This window comes from Monodelphis domestica, chromosome 3, assembly GCF_027887165.1.
Source record: "Monodelphis domestica isolate mMonDom1 chromosome 3, mMonDom1.pri, whole genome shotgun sequence".
Taxonomy (NCBI): Eukaryota; Metazoa; Chordata; class Mammalia; order Didelphimorphia; family Didelphidae; genus Monodelphis; species Monodelphis domestica.
In genome coordinates, this window is record NC_077229.1 from 305,993,687 (window position 1) to 306,006,549 (window position 12,863).

At 36.2% G+C, this 12,863-nt stretch overlaps 1 protein-coding gene across 5 annotated transcripts in view; it reads left to right on the plus strand.

Annotated features, from left to right (window-relative positions):
* The window catches only part of FAM110B (family with sequence similarity 110 member B), a 222,519-nt gene that overhangs the window by 115,161 nt on the left and 94,495 nt on the right, over positions 1-12,863 (plus strand). For all 5 annotated transcript variants that reach the window (XM_007487091.3, XM_007487093.3, XM_007487094.2 and 2 more), the window contains one exon: positions 261-335. The gene's annotated coding sequence lies outside the window, so the exon portion shown is untranslated. The remainder of the gene's footprint in view (positions 1-260; positions 336-12,863) is intronic.

Here is a 12,863-nt window from a genome sequence, read left to right on the forward strand (position 1 = left end):
AGGAGTTAAACTTGCTTGACTCCAGAAGGCAGAATTAAGACCAATTGGTATAAATTAAAGGAAAACAGATTTTGTCCGCTGACATACTTGAGTAGAAATTTAAGGAGAAAACCATTATTTTTGCTTATTTGATAACATGCAAAATTATTCTCCTCCAAAGTTCTGACAAATTTTTAATGATAGTTTATTTTGCCAAATATGTACATATTTTATTAAACCAAAAGTTATAGCAGTCTTTTGTTGTTGTTTCTTTGTTTCAGATATAACACTTGAGGAGATTTCAAAGAGAAGAATTTCAATTACATCAAGTTGCTATTCACTAATTTTCGTTGCAGGTAAATACTATTATATACATTGTATGTTTGTTTTGGGATTTTCTCTTTTTTAAACAAAAGTATTGATTTTCTCACAAACTTGACATTGATATATAATAACAAGAAGAATAAATTATACTTGTGGCCCTTTAGCATAAATTATACCTGTTCTCCTTTTATGCTGAGTATTATACCCATTCCTTCTGTTACAAGGGAATCACTTTAAAAGACTGATATATATTAATTTAAGGTCGCCAAGGAATCAGCTATGTAATTCCTAAATGAAAAACTCAAGTCAGCCGTCAGCCTTTTTTTGGAGTTTAATTACAATAGGAGCAATAAAGGAATTAGAGATATATATAGAGAGAGAAAGGGGAGAGAAGGGAATAGGGCTTAATTACCCCTTCTGTTTAGGCTGGGCCAAAAGGCCCAAGCCCTTAGATAGCTGGGGCAAAGAAAAGAGATCAGTCCCTTTCACTCACGTGTCCAAAATGGAGAAACAGTCTCAGAGGCCCCCACCTTCAGCTTCCTTCAGAGCAAGCTTCCTCAGAGCCCAGGAACCACACCGCTCAAAAACTCCACAACCCCTCCCTCTCGAGTCTCCAGACCCTCCTATCTTTAAGGACACCATCCAAGTTGCCTCCCCTCAGTCCTCACATCTACCAATCACTCTTCATCAATTTCCCTGTCAATGGAGGCTCTCGCTTAACCCAGGACCGCCCAGAGGTTTCTGGCTTTTGCACATGTCTGTTGAAGGTCATATTTTCAAATGATTAAATCTATACTCCTTTGCTACAGCCCTTTCTAAATCCTGTTAACTTGAGTATGGTAGAGATTGGAATAATTAAATTTTGATCTAGGCTGCAGCCCTTACTCAATCTTATTAGGACTGAATAGGGTGGAGTATCTCCATTGTATCAATTCTAAAATCAATCAAGACTCAAAGAAATTCCTGTTCTATGCTCAAGCATAGGTCAAAGTCCTTTCCATTGTTCAGCAAAGGGTTTCTGTCCTAAAGTAATCTTAAGAAGGGAAGAGAAGGAACCTCCCATGCCAATGGAGTTCCCATTCCAATAGACTATCAGTAAGAAATTTTCCAAGTATGAAATATCCCAATGGTGAAATTTTCAACAATTATAAGTCTAAGGAAATTTGAGGTTTACACTTCTCTTAAATGATCTAGTTATTAATAGTAATGTTCATCCTACTGGTGTGTAAGTTTCTATGATCTCTTTCTAGATTATTACAGTTGTTACCAAATCTCAGTATTTATGGATAATCCTTATTTAGAAAACATAAATTAGTGAAACACTTCCACTTCTTTTATACCTAGCTATGACATGTAATTTTGAATAAGACAACAACCAGTTCTTTGCCTCAAACAATCATAAAATTTATTGAAGAAACAAACTTTGTAATTAGGGAATAAGGTGGTATATTATGCTATGTGAAACTGTGCCATATAGATATTGTAGTAGGAGTTCTGAAGAGAGAAAGATAACTGTGAGTTGAGGTTATCAGGGAAGGAGTCATAAAAGAAGTTACTTGAATAAGACTTTAAAGCAGCATTGGCAAACCTTTTCCAAGTTCTAGTGACCCGGGGGAGGGGGGGGAGGGGCGGAATTCAAGCTGTCTGTGAAGGTGGGTTGCCACCATTAACTGGAGAGAGCTGAGAGAGGAAGTTTTTTTGCTTTGGACTTCTGGACAGAGGGGCAGGACTTGCAAAAAAAAATGTCCTTGGGTGCTGGGAAGAGGGGGAATGGAGCAGCTCCCCAAGTGCCAGCTCTGTGCATGTGTCAAGTCTTTGCTAATGCTGCTTTAAGGGATTCAGATAGGCTGAGAGGAGAGAGGAAGGCATTCCAGGTGTGATGAGACTTGGTCCAGCTCCACAGTGTATGTGTATGGGGCAGGGGTTGGGTGGGGTGGGGGGATGGGAAGATAATAAGGGATTACAGTAGGTTTGGATTTTTTTCCATTCTGCATTATCTTCATTGACTCTACCACACTCTGACAAAACACATGGTAAAATTTTGTTGTCATTTCAAAGCTGATAACTGTAGAATCCTGCTTGCACCTTAGCTGAGGAAACTGATCAATAGTGGTCACCTACAGGCCATAAGTTTGAGTTTTCCATAACTCAGCTTTCCCCATTTGTGGGCATTTTATCTTACTGTCCCAAGACCAAAGGATCTCGGGTTGTGCTATTGGTAGCTTTATAGGAGTAAATGAAGAAAGTACTTTGGTCAAATCCAATCATTTCTCTCCCTTGGCTTGTCAGCTGACTGTAGAATACTTTAATTTGCTTGGCAGCCTTTCTCAAAACTTTACTGAATTGCCTTCTAGCATACTTTCACATCATTACCATATTTAATGTTATTACTTTGCATTATATTGTTGCATCAATATTTATATAACGCAAGTAGTGTTTGCATTATATTGCTTTGAGATAGCTTCCCCTGCTTAGTGATTTAGCAGTCTACAGATTAGCCTTGTCCTGCATATGGTAGGAGCTTAATTAATGTTTATTGATTCACTGTTGACTGATTAAAACTTAGCCAACATGTAAGAAACCAGGAGAACTAACACGAATATACTAAAGAAGCAAATGGAGACACCATCACCACCTCACTCTTGTCATCAGAGGGCCTGGGCTGCAGTGAGTGTAGGCAGATTAAGAATAGATTTCACAGGACTCATGAACTGATGCAAAAGGAAGTGAGTAGAACAAGAAAGCAATTTATGCAATGACAGCAACACTGTAAACATGAGCAATTTGGAAAGACTTTAGAACTCTGATCAATGAAATGGATCAATCCTGATTCCTAAAGCTCAATGATGAAGCATGCTAAGCAACTAATGACAAAGGGATGGTAAACTAATGTTACAGGAGACATTTTTGGACATGGTCAAAACAGTGATTTGTTTTGCTTGACCATACAACTTTGTAACAAGAATTTTCTCTTTTTTTTCTCTTCCCAACCACACCATAATGAGGGGATAAAGGGAGAAGAAATTGACTTTTTTAAATAAAAAATTAAAATTTAATTAAAAAAGAACACTCTTCAGAACTTGCTAACTGCAGATGAAAACAATATAACATGCAAGAAAATAAAGCCTCTTGGATATAATACCTATTTTAAATGCTAGATTAGGAAATCAACTAACATTATATCACATTAATAAAACACCCCTGCAAATACGTAGGAGATAAACAAATCAATTATAATAATTTTTATCCTTTGGGGGATATTTTTCTTTTTAGAGAGGGATCAGGGTTTGATGAAAAGAGTTCTGGATGAGGAATTAGCAAATACTCCAGCCTTAGGCATTCCCTCCATGTTTGACTCTGGACAAATCACTGAACTTCTTAGTCTGATTTCTTATGTATAAAATGGAGACAATAGTACCTATAGTTCCTCCAAGGATTGTTGCAATGGTCATATGAGATAATATCTTTAAATAACTTTCCAAACATTAAAGGGAAATATAAATCCCACAATTAGAGGATCATAGATTTAGAACTAGAAGAGGCTGAATCCCAACTCTGTGCATTTTTCATGATTGTCCTCCATACCTTGAATTTTCTTCCTCCCCTTCACCTCCTAGTTTTCTTGGTTTTCTCCAAGTCGTGGTTTTCCTTCACATCTCAGCTGAAATTCTTTCTACAGAAAGCCTTCCTTGATCCACCTTAATGCAGTGCCTTCCCTCTGTTGGTTATTTCAAATTTATCCTATACATATTTATTATAGTTATTTGTATATTGTCCCAAAAGTCTCAGGGAAGTTTTAAGATTTAGGAACTAAAGTAGCTGTAAAATAAGAAGGATCATCTTTGAATTTGTTTGTATCATCAGCATTTTGCATATTATGTAGCATATAACAGGCATTTACTATATTGGTGTTTTGACTTGTCCTTAGTGGCATCTCATACAATGTGCATATTTTTAAAAAGGAGAAAACAGAGGCCCAGGGCAATGAAGTGACCTGTTCAAGGTCACACAAAAAGTAAACACCAGAGACAGAATTTGAACCCAGGACCTCTGACTCCTAAACTAGTATTCTAGAACTACACTCCTTCCTCATTCACTGCTATGATTACTGAGCATATTTCTATAGATACAGTAATATAACTTACTTTTTCTTACTCTTCAGCTTGATGGAGAGGTCTGAGATAGGAAAGACCTGTGGCTTACTTACATAATCCAATATTCTATACACAGTTTGTAATTTAAAAATCTTTATTAAAGAATGCACTCCTTTATTGCATTATCAGTTTGTCTCTGTCCTTTCCTCTCTGTTTACACTTGACATTGTAACTGAGTACTCTTTAACCAGTTAAACTCCTTTTGAAAAGACTTAAGTATTTGTAACAGCATATGTTTTCATGTATTCCTGAGGACAAGAGAAGAAATAATTAGAATAAAGTATTTCCCAGCAAATCTAGAAACTTGAGTTCCATTTCTGTTTATGATATAAAAAGTATCAAGTAATTAGAAACTTACTTGGGTAACTTGCAAACATTTTTGCCCCCATATGTAGAATGGAAATAAAAACCAAGTATGAAATCTCAAAAGGAAGCTAGAATTCATGAGCTTTGTTTCTCCTACTGCTTCTATTACTCTCTCTTAGTCAATTAGGCATTTAGGAAGATGTATTAACTCCTTTAGGTTGTTACTATACATACCGCTTAGTGTATTACAGCTGTGCCACTTCCATAGGTATCTAAATTACTTTCAGCACTGCAGAGAATAGAGTCCAATAAGAGTGTATATAGGTACACCTACATATAGGTGTATATATGTTAGTGTGTATATGTATACACACATAGCTATGTGAGTGCTATGTATTATTAGCCTTACTTCCACTATACAGCAGGTGGTATAATGGATTGAGTACTAAACCTGGAGCCAAGAAAATGCAGATTCAAGTCTTCTCTCTCATGTTATTGTTATTCAGTTGTTTCCCTTGTGTCCAACTCTTCACAACCCCATTTGGGGTTTTCTGGGTAAAGATCCTGAAGTGGTTTACAATTTCTTCTCCAACTCATTTTACAGATGAAGCAAGCAGGGTTAAATGATTTTCCCAGGGTCACACAGCTAGTAAATATCTAAGGCTAGATTTGAACTCAGGAAGATGTCTTCCTGAGTCTAGGTCCAGCACTGTGCCACCTAGCTGCCTCCTTATCTCACAGGCTCATTTACTTATTAACCGTGGGCAACATCGCGAGTAGGACACATTTACCATATCATTAGTGAGTTGGGACCTGTTTTAGAGAAGGAAATTCTCCATGCTAACTAAATTGCAAGTCCTTCATTGATTGACTATAACTCCTAATAGTTAAGTTCAAATTTCCTATATTCTTTTTTTTTTAAACCCTTACCTTCCTTCTTGGAGTCAATACTGTGTATTGGCTCCAAGGCAGAAGAGTGGTAAGGGCTAGGCAATGGGGGTCAAGTGACTTGCCCAGGGTCACACAGCTAAGAAGTGTCTGAGGCCAGATTTGAACCTAGGACCTCTCATCTCTAGGCCTGGCTCTCAATCCACTGAGCTACCCAGCTGCCCCCAAATTTCCTATATTCTTAAAAGAGATTCTGACCCTCACCAGCTGTGTGACCATGTAAGTCATCTAATATCTCACTGCCCCTAGACAACTACCGAATGCAGTTGCAGAAATCTCCACTGGTCTCATCCAATTCTGCTCATTTGGAGTTACCTTCCCAATTAAATAAAAAAATCTAGGGGAAAAAAAGGTATATCTCTAACATACTTCCCATTTTTAGAAGCCTGGAGAAGGAGGAGAAATTTGCATTTAACTAACTTGATGGACTTGAAAAGCAAATCAAAATATTTTAAAATGAAATCGTAGTGAATTTTCTGCATCCAGCTATTAAAGATACTTATATTGCTAGTATATGAATTTAGAGGTCACCATTTAAAGAGATTATTGACAACATTCATGTTTGCTTGTGTGTTCCTCAGTCAGTAAGTTAAAAAGTTTTCTTCAAATATTTTATTCCTTTGTAATCTTAGTCAAACTCTTAATTGACACAATGTTTTTTCTTTTGAGACATTCAGGGATAGATTTGATCTTTTACATAGCATGAGCTGGTTCCCTAGGAAACTTCCAGGAAAGTTTATATGGTTCTGACCAAAAATACATTGTGGTTTCCCAGGGATACTTTTCCCCCCTATAACTTATTTTGCTTGAAGCTGGTCCTTGCTTCTCTCAGGGTCCCTTAATGGCTGCCAAAGGCAGTCTGTACCCTAAGTAACTTGTCTGACTCATCTACCTCTCTCCTAGTAGCAGCTGGGACTTTGCTTCTTCCCTAATCAGCTGTTTGGCAGGGGAGTGATTCAAAGCTGAGCTGCCATCAGTACAGTCAGGTACAGGTTCCCCCGCAGTGCTCACAGTTGGCTCTGACTAGGGGAGTTCCCTACAAGAAAGGGAAGTTGGCCATGCTAATGAGAAGTTCCTGCTGAGCCAGGCATTTTCTCATGTTTGTTTTTAGAGAAAAGGGAGAAAATTCTGGTGGGGCAGGCTTGAGGAATGGGGAAAAAAGAATTTTAGGGGCTTTGTTCTCTTTGGTTAAAAATGACACAAGTTTTATAAGTTTCTAGCCAGATAGGTAGAAGAAGGATGCAGACAACAAAAATACCTACAAAAATTATTCAGAACAAAACTGTAATAAACATTTTTATTGTCAGGCAGAATCAGGTCAATATCGGTTATATTTATAATCTTTTATAAATTTATAACTTAACCAATATTATTTGACATTTCTAAAGTTTGGGGGTTTTTTTAATATCTTCAAAAAAGAGAAGTCTACTACCTGTGGTAACAGAGAAGGCAAAGGGAAGAAATAATCACTGAAATCTACCAATTTTTTTAAAACTCACTTTAGTTCTTTCAATCTTCTAAAAAGTTCCATGTAAGTGTTAGGGGCAGAAATGGAATGGAATGTGGGGGTAGTGAGAGAAAAGAGGCAGTGAGTGGGAAAGGTGATATTCCAGGAACTCAGAATGTGTGGGTGTTAAGGTGAGATTAGTAGCTTAGTGAGATATCAGGCCCAACAGATGGGAGCTATGATACACTTCTAATATGTCTTCTTAGGAAACAAGTCAGAAGAGGTAGTTAAATAACCAGGGAGAATGATTAGATGAGCAAGAGAAGTAAAGGAGGTAGAAGCAAGATGGGAATTATAAATCCAAAGCTGATAAAGGAGATTTAAAAATTTTAAGTAGTATTAATCAGTCTACAGGGTTTGACCCAGTTCTCAGATCTAGATTCGGGCTGTTATCATGCATATTTGAATACATGGGAAAGTAAAAATGGTACAAATAATAATTCATTACAGTAGCCTCTTCAGCCTTATACTAATTAATAGGGTAGGAAAGAATTCTATAAAATATTTGTTGTTTTCCTGTAATTCAATCAAAGGATGGGGTTGAATTGCAACCTCAAAAGAACAGGGATTTAGATTAGTGTTAAATTTTCATATGACCATTGTCAAAGGCAACTGAAACCTGAAAACATTTGCTAAACTTCAGTTCTGATCCTACAAAAACTTCATTAGTAATAGAGAGCCATACCTGGACACAGTAGGTAGTGGGTTTAAATTTGGCCTCAGATACTTCCTAGCTGTGTGATCCTGGACAAGTCACTTAACTTGTATTATCTAGTCCTTAGTTCTCTTCTGCCTTATAACCAATACATAGTAGTGACTCTAATATGGAAAGTAAGGATTAAAAAAAAAAAAACTTCATTGAGATTAAGGGACCTAAGTTTCTTCATTCCTCACTCTTTGAAAACTTACCTACTTTTATATAACCAGGTACTATTCTTTGCATAGATAACTTCAAAATCTTTGTCTATTGCCTTTGCTGCCACTGTTCAAATGCCACATCTCCAACATCCTTAAGACAGGTTAAGATAGCCTCATCCCTCTTCATTAATAGGTATGGTTTCTCAACTTTCACCATCAATGTCAAAGACAATATCTTTCTGCCTTTCTCATTTCTAAATTTCAGTTATCTTTTTCTCTTCCTCCCTTTGTCTTTAATCTCTAGCCAATTGCTTAGTCATGCAGAATCTTCTTCCACATTGTTTCTCAAATTTCACATTTCCTTTCCATTTCCACAACACTACCCATATCACTTGTTCTCTGCTTCAACTCTGTAGCTGAGGAAGTGTTCTCCTTGCCTTTAGTTCATCTAGCTCTCAAGTTATCTCAAACACAGGTTTTAATTTAGTCTAAAAAGCCAAGCAGTCTAGAGCCCCATTACCTGCCCCCAACATACTGATCATTTTATGATTCATCAAATTAGTCAGCTATTGACTACATTTTCTATTTTATGCCAACCTTCTTACTATCCTCTGAGTGTATGTTTCTCATTCCCACCTAAAAACTTTTCCTTATGCTGTTCTTGTCTGTAAGCTCTGTCAATGTTCATTACTTCCTTTAAGACCAAATTTGAAAACTAATTTCTTTAAAAAAACAACATGTATTCCTGATCATTCCTTTGTTTTGTGTTTCCTTCCTTTTTCTCAGGATGCCTTGAGTTAGCTAGGGGCTCAATGGATAGCACATTAGACCTCAAGTCAGGAAGATCTGAGTTCAAATTTGATCTCAGACACTTATTCTGTGACCCTGAACAAGTAATTGAACCTCTGCTTCAGTTTCCTCTTCCATCAAATAAGGATAATAACACCTACCTCCTGGGGTTGTTATGAAGATTAAGTGAGAAAATGTTTATAAAGCATTTCATAAACTTTAAGCACCATAGAAATGCTAACTATTATTACTGTTGCTATTTCCTATTTATTTGTAAATGGCAACCTACTTTACCTCTTCAAATGGATTGTGAGTATCTTCTGGAGCAAAGGCTGTGTTGTCCACTTTTTCATTTTCTAATTACAGTCGTCCCTCACTATATCGCAGTCCACTTATCATGACTTCATTGTATTGCAGGTTTTTAATGTGTGTGTGTGTGTGTGTGTGTATAAAATTCTGTGTCTCTGAGTTACACTTTTCACAGCACACTATTGACAGATGGAATGAATGGCAACCAACCACAGTGCTATTTTCTGTATCCTGGATGCTGATTGGCTTAGTGCCTGTAGGTTAATAAGAGTGTGGGAAAGGTTTATAGAAGAGTGGGAAGGGTTTATGAAGCCTTAAAATATATATAAGGAATTAAAAATAAAACTGCTACTTCATGGATTTTCACCTATCATAGGGGTCTCTAGAATGTAATTCCCAAGATAGGTGAGAGATCACTGTATTTATAAAATTATGTAATACTCAGTAGACTTTTAACATGTTTACTGATAAAGGAGTAATTTTATCATTAAGTAATCTAGGAATCACTAAATCCTGATATTTGTTCTGTAAGGAATGTACTATACTGGAAAACATGAAAGAGAATGATCCCAATCATAATATAATTAGTGTCAGCACTCTTCTATAGACTGAGCATTCCTCCACTGAAAAGAAGTGTAATTATTGTACCAACCAAGGTAACCAATCATGTAATCAAATTTTAGTTGATGATATGGAATTCAAAGCCATTGTTAATCCTGATTTGTGGATAGACAAATGGAAAACCAAATCAAGAAATTCAACATGAAGACTGAACATATGCTGTTAATGGGACGTTAAGCCTTAGGTTAAAACCAAGAATCTAGTGACCAAACTTGCATGACTATGGTATACTTACTTAGATCTATCATAAACATCTCCTTCACTTATATCTTTTTTTAAAGTAGTTTCATTAGCTTATTCTACAAGTCCTGTAAGAATCCTTAGTAAAATAACTCCAATATCTTATAAAAATGCATCATTGAGACACAAGATTAGGTGAGTTTATCATCTAAGGGAGGTTATACTTACTGTAATAGAGGTCTCCCAAGAGGAACGACATTTGGAAAAAAAGCTAGTTACCTAAGCAACATATAGTGATCTGATATAGTATGAATGCAAGTAGGTTGGGCAGGATGCCAGGCAGCCTAGGTTTGGACCTCTGGGAAGCAGGAATGTATCAAATAACACATTTTGTTTTCCACCAAGAGATGAATGGCATCTTTGAGGGAAAATATTAGGTGGCTGAATTGAATGAACACAACCCAAGAGGGAAAGGAAGGAAGTTAGTCACTCAACACCTAACAAAAATGTACTGAGCACCTACTACATATGTGCCAGGCACTGTGTTAAGTGCTTGAGATGCAAAGGCAAAAAAGAAACTCATATTCTACTTTCTAAATCTCAGTAAGCAACAACTATAGTTGTAAACCAAAGGGGACTGTGTTTATGAGTGTGAAGTGAGGAATGTACAAATGATTACTCAGGCTTTCAATGAACACTCCTTAACATAGGGAAAATATCCCTTTAGGAGGCAGAAGCCTCTTTAGATCTGGGGTTAAGAGCTAGTTGGGTTGTTTCAATGAAAAGTAGGAAAGTATGGAAGAGACATGAAGAAAGAGAGGATTTGTAGGACAAGCCAGGCATCCCAACTGCCTCTCCTGGGAACATTCTGTTTGGAATCTTCACCTTGATTTTGTAGATCAGGTCCCCAGCTTGGTCTGCATGCAAATCCTCTCTTTCTTCATGTCTCTTCCAGAAAAGATAGTACAGAATTAGAGTAAAAATAGTAAGAAAGGAAGAATGAGAGGAAACAAAGAGAGGAAAAATTGGTCTGGATCCTTTGTATTATGTAAAACATAACATTGTTTTCTAAAGGTAACTGTACTAATATGGTAAAACTTAATAGTACTTAGGGAATTCTATTTCAAACTAATAAAGCCTTTTTAATCCCCCAAATATGAACTTAAAGGGTAATTCCATTATGAAAAGATTCTTCATTTCACTAAATTATTCTTCTCTAAATATTGAGCTTCCATGCTACTTTTTTAAACTAAGGGAGGGAGGGGAAGAATACTGCTCAAAATGAAACAAACAAAAGAATAAAGAGAAGAAACACTTTTAGCTAGTCCTCGGGCTCTAGTATCCATTGTTTTAACCTGTCAAAAATAAATGCTTGTTGATTGAAGGAATAAAAAAAGATATAAGTTTGCATGCAATTTTCAGGTATACATCTGTTGCTTAAAATAGCATGTCTGTCCAGTGAAATTGAAGTATCCTTTTTGCATTTATATATGTGTGTCTGCATATAAGCATACATATAATATACATGTACATACATTTATCTAGTTACATAGATATATCACATAAAGCAGTTATAGTGTGAAACTGTGGAATGGAAACAGTGCCCTCTCCAGATTGAAAGTTGATCTAAATTTCTGTTTTCTTCAAATAATAAGCCATATGTGTGTGTGTGTGTGTGTGTTTGTGTGTTTGTGTATGTATGTATGTATATATGTATTCAGGTTAGTCAGTTGCAAAAGCTAATCCTAATAGTGTTTATTTTTCTCTTGAAATGTTCTTTTGGAGTGAAAAAATGTTTTTTCAAATTTCATTTTTAGTTGCATCCACTCATTCAGAATTTCTAGGGCCCTAATCCTAATCACCTCAGAGCATAAAAGTAACCCAAATAAATGAATTAGATTTTTTTTGTTAAGATATTTTATTTTACCAGTTACGTGTAATAACAACTTTCCATGTAAGTTTTCTGAAGTTATTTGATCCAAATTGTCTCCCTCCCACCTTTCCCTCCCCCTTCCCATTGATGATAAGCAATTTGATCTAGGTTATACATATATTACCCTGCAAAATATATTCCATTTATTTTTAAAAGAGAATACTCATATAGGCCCAGATCCCCAAAATAAAAACCCAAATAAACTAAAGACATTTTTCTTTTAAATGATTAAACTTAGAAGGTATGCATGAGAGAATTTCCCCAAAACACATTCCTTGCTGTCAGGTCATCTTTACTTTTCTAGGAGTTATTTCTCCAATATTCCAGTTATTTAGTACAAATTAATTTGGCAACTGATCTTCTGTGTCTTTTTCTGTATGATGTTCTTGCAGTAATTCACAAGAACACCTCTACAGTTTATGAAATGTTGGATATCTGTACAAGGGAACCTCATTAATTTAGATTATATTAATTCATAATTTTTGATTATTTGGTCATAAAGTCAAAAGTATATCTGTTGTAGGCATGTATTGTGTTACAAGGAACAGTGGGGAGGAGAGAGTAGGATAATGAGTTAGATAGTGCTACTACTGTACAAACAGTAAAAATATTTACTCTCAGTGAAAGGTCAACAGATTCTTTTCAAATACCACTTTATGCTGTAATGAATTCTCATTTTTTATTAAGTACTTAAAAGAGAATCTAAAGACAGCATTTCCCCCAATCCTATCACTAATGAGCTTATTTATAAGGTTTTTTTACTACAGTTGTCCCTGTCAGATTGACCTTTCCTCTTTGACCCTTTCCCTTGCTCCCATCTCCCCCCTCCGCCCCACACTATCCTCCAATTAGGATAAATGGTCAGGGCTTTTGTATTCTCTTATTAATGTGAATCTTTTCAAGACACACCTCTCAAGGGCAACTAGATATTTTCTGAACCACTGCTGAGGTAATT